Source organism: Rhinopithecus bieti, unplaced genomic scaffold, assembly GCF_001698545.2.
Source record: "Rhinopithecus bieti isolate Rb0 unplaced genomic scaffold, ASM169854v2 scaffold_38981, whole genome shotgun sequence".
In the NCBI taxonomy this organism is placed as follows: domain Eukaryota; kingdom Metazoa; phylum Chordata; class Mammalia; order Primates; family Cercopithecidae; genus Rhinopithecus; species Rhinopithecus bieti.
The window spans coordinates 432,705-436,817 of record NW_016819573.1 but is presented as its reverse complement, the minus strand read 5'-3'; positions in this window follow the sequence as shown (position 1 = coordinate 436,817).

The window sequence follows — 4,113 nt, the reverse complement described above, 5'->3', positions numbered from 1 at the left end:
ACCCTCAGTGCCTTGTAGGCCAGGACAAGGAGCTTGGCTTAACCCTGAAAGAAATGGGGAGTCGCTGGAACATTTTCAAACTTTTGGATTTTTGACAATTGAATAGATTAAAATATGGTTTTACACTGGCTTAAACTCGTATATATATATTTTTCCTATTAGAAAGATTGGGGCTGGGCGCAGTGGCTCACGCCTGTAACCCCAGCACCTTGGGAGGCCGAGGCGGGCAGATCACAAGGTCAAGAGATTGAGACCATCCTGGCCAACATGGTGAAACCTCATCTCTACTAAAAACTACAAAATTTACCCTAGCATGGTGGCACATGCCTGTAGTCCCAGCTGCTCGGGAGGCTGAGGCAGGAGAATTGCTTGAAACCAGGAGGTGGAAGTTGCAATGAGCTGAGATTGCACCATCACACTCCAGCCTGGGTGACAAGAGTGAGACTCCATCTCAATAAATAAATAAATAAATAAATAAATAAATAGATAGAAGGAAGGAAGTAAAGAAAGAAGGAAGGGAGGGAAGGAGGGAGGGAGGAAGAAAGGAAGGAAAGAAAGAAACAGAAAAAGGAAAGAAAGGAAAGGAAAGGAAGAAAGAAAAGGAAAGTTGGGTATCTTTTCACATCTAAAAGCCATTTACATTTGCTTTTCTAAGATTGTATGCAAATCCTTTCCCCATTTTGTGGGTAGAAAGGCTTTATTGATCTTTATAATGCACTACTTCCACAGTGTAGACCCAGCTTAGAGATCACCACTTTAGTTTTTCCTCTGAGGAAAAAGAAGATTAAGAATGGTGAGGTCGGCTGGGCACTGTGGCTCATGCCTGTAATCCCAGCACTTTGGGAAGCCGAGATGGGCGGATCACGGGGTCAGGAAATCGAGACCATCCTGGCTAACACGGTGAAACCCCGTCTCTACTAAAAATACAAAAAAAAATTAGCCGGGCGTGGTGGCAGGCGCCTGTAGTCTCAGCTACTCGGGAGGCTGAGGCAGGAGAATGGCGTGAACCCAGGATGTGGAGCTTGCAGTGAGCAGAGATCATGCCACTGCACTCCAACCTGGGCGACAGAGTGAGACTCCGTCTCAAAAAAAAAAAGAATGGTGAGGTCCAGCCAGGCATGGTGACTCACGCCTATAATCCCAGCATTTTGGGAGGCTGAGGTGGGTGGATCTCCTGGGGTCAGGAGTTCAAGACCAGCCTGGCCATCATGGTGAAACCCCATCTCTACTAAAAATGAAAAAAAAAAAGAAAAAAGCCAGGTGTGGTGGCATGCGCCTGTAGTCCCAGTTACTCGGGGGGCTGAGGAAGGAGAATTGCTTGAACTTGGGAGGCAGAAGTTGCAGTAAGCTGAGATCTTGCCCCGCACTCCAGCCTGGGGGGCAGAGGGGACGTTTCAAAAAAAAAAAAAAAAAAAAAAGGTGAGGTCAGGTCTTGCCCCTCCCCCACAACTATCAACTGCTTTAAAAAAAAAAAAATAGTTAGAAGGTTAGACAAGCAGTTTGTCCTGAGAGGGGCAAGTGCAGACTGATTTTCTGCTTAGGGCATAGCAAATCTGGAAGACAAAAAAGGAAAAAAAAAATTAAGAATTTCAAAATGAAAGAGACATCTTGGGAAAATTAATTAGAACTTTTTTGTACTTTATTACACTTACTTTGTGATTTAGAATTGCATATATTTTGAATTACATTTGGAAAGGTGCACACGATAATCTTTTTCATCTTAAAGGTCATAATCAGGCTCCAACCACATGCTTTGGGAGAACTCTGAAACATTAAACCACAACAGGGAGGCTAATCATAGAGGCTATCACACAATGGGATGAAAATAGAAACAACCTTCATATGTATCTGAATCAAAAATGAAGGGCAGAGTAAATCTATTTCACTACCCATACTTTATTTTCTTTTTCTTTCTTTCTCTGTCACCAGGCTGGAGTGCAGTGGCATGATCTCGGCTCACTGCAACCTCCGCCTCCTGGGTTCCAGCTATTCTTCTACCTCAGCCTGCCAAGTAGCTGGGATTACAAGCGCCTGCCACCATGCCCAGCTAATTATTGTATTTTTAGTAGAGACAGTGTTTCACCATATTGGCCAGGATGATCTCGATCTCTTGACCTGGTGACCCGCCCACCTCAGCCTCCCAAAGTGCTGGGATTACAGGCGTGAGCCACCGCGCCCAGCCTGCCATATGACATTTTCTATTCAGAAAAGCTCAATTTTGGGTTACATGGGCGTGCCCTGGGATAATCAGAAAAAATAAAATCAGTATAAGGAAGAGCATATTGATTTTGGGGTTTTTTAAATGCAAGTAGGTGAGGCTGGGTTTGACAGATGTGTCCTTAGCTGGTTGGTTGGTTGTTTTTGAGACAGAGTCTCACTCTGTTACCCAGACTGGAGTACAGTGGTGCAATCTTGGCTTACTACAGCCTGTGCCTCCCTAGTTCAAGCAATTCTCAATTCTTATGTCTCAGCTGCCCAGGTTGCTGGGATTACACAGGTACACCCACACGCCCAGCTAATTTTCATATTTTTAGTAGTGACAGGGTTTTGCCTTGTTGGCCTGGCTGGTCTCGAACTCCTGGCCTCAAGTGATCCATCTGCCTCGGCCTCTCAAAGTACTGGGATTACAGGCAAAGCAAATAAAGAATGAAACAACAAAAGAACGTACACAGTGATTTCTTGAAAACAAAAGTACACTCCACAGTGGGGAAGCAGACCCACACAGCAGCTCAAGGGCCCAGATACAGAATCTTCTTGGGTCCAAATATCCCCTAGAAGTTTCCCATTGGTCACTTTATGCTTACTCAATGTAACTGAAGTGGTAGCCCACAATCAGTCTGAGTGGTTGCAGAAAGCAACCAATCAGAGGCCAGGGTGAAGTTACAAAATTATACTATTATGCAAACGAAGACTCTCCCGCCATCAGTCTGATTGGTTGTGGACAGCAACTGTGTCCAGAATTGGTGAGTTCTTGGTCTCACTGACTTAAAGAATGAAGCCACGGACCCTCGGTGTTACAGTTCTTAAAGATGGTGTGTCCAGAGTTTGTTTCTTCAGACGTTCAGATGTGTCTGGAACTTCTTCCTTCTGGTGGGTTTGTTGTCTCCCTGTCAGGAGTGAAGTTGCTTCGTGGTGAGTGTTACAGCTCTTAAAGGCAGCGCGTCTGGAGTTGTTAGTTCTTCCCAGTGGGTTCGTGGTCTCGTTGGCTTCAGGAGTGAAGTTGCAGACCTTTGCAGTGAGTGTTACAGCTCATAAAGGCAGCGTGGACCCAAAAACTGAGCAGCAGCAAGATTTATTGCAGAGTGAAAGAACAAAGCATCCACAGCATGGAAGAGGACCCCAAACCAGTTGCCACTACTGGCTGGGGCAGCCTGCTTTTATTCTGTTATCTGACCCCACCCACATCCTGCTGATTGGTCCATTTTACAGAGAACTGATTGGTCCGTTTTGACAGAGTACTGATTGGTGCATTTACAATCCTTGAGCTAGACACAGAGTGCTAGATGGAAAAGTTCTCCAAGTCCCCACTAGGTTAGCTAGACACTGAATTAGCTAGATACAGATTATCAATTGGTGTATTTACAAACCTTGAGCTAGACACAGAGTGCTGATTGGTGTATTTACGATCCTCTAGCCATAAAAGTTCTCCAAGTCCCCATCCTGCTCAGAAGCCTAGCTGGCTTCACCTAGTGGATCCTGCACCGGGGCTGCAGGCGGAGCTGCCCGCCAGTCCAGAGCCGCGCCTGCACTCCTCAGTCCTTGGGCGGTCGACGGGACCGGGCGCCACGGAGCAGGGGGCGGCTCCCGTCGGGGAGGCTCAGGCCACGCGGGAGCCCACCGCAGGGGGTGGAGCTCAGACATGGCGGGCTGCAGGTCCCTAGCCCTGCCCCGCTGGGAGGCAGCTAAGGCCCAGCAAGAATTTGAGTGCGGCGCTGGCGTGCTGGCACTGCTGGGGGACCCGGCCAACCTCCGCAGCTGCTGGCCCGGGTGCTAAGCCCCTCACTGCCCTGGGCCGGCGGCGCCGGCTGGCCGCTCCGTGTGCGGGGTCCGCCGAGCCCCAGCCCGCGGCCCCGGGAACTTACACAGGCCCGCGAGGCCCGGGCGCAGCCCCGG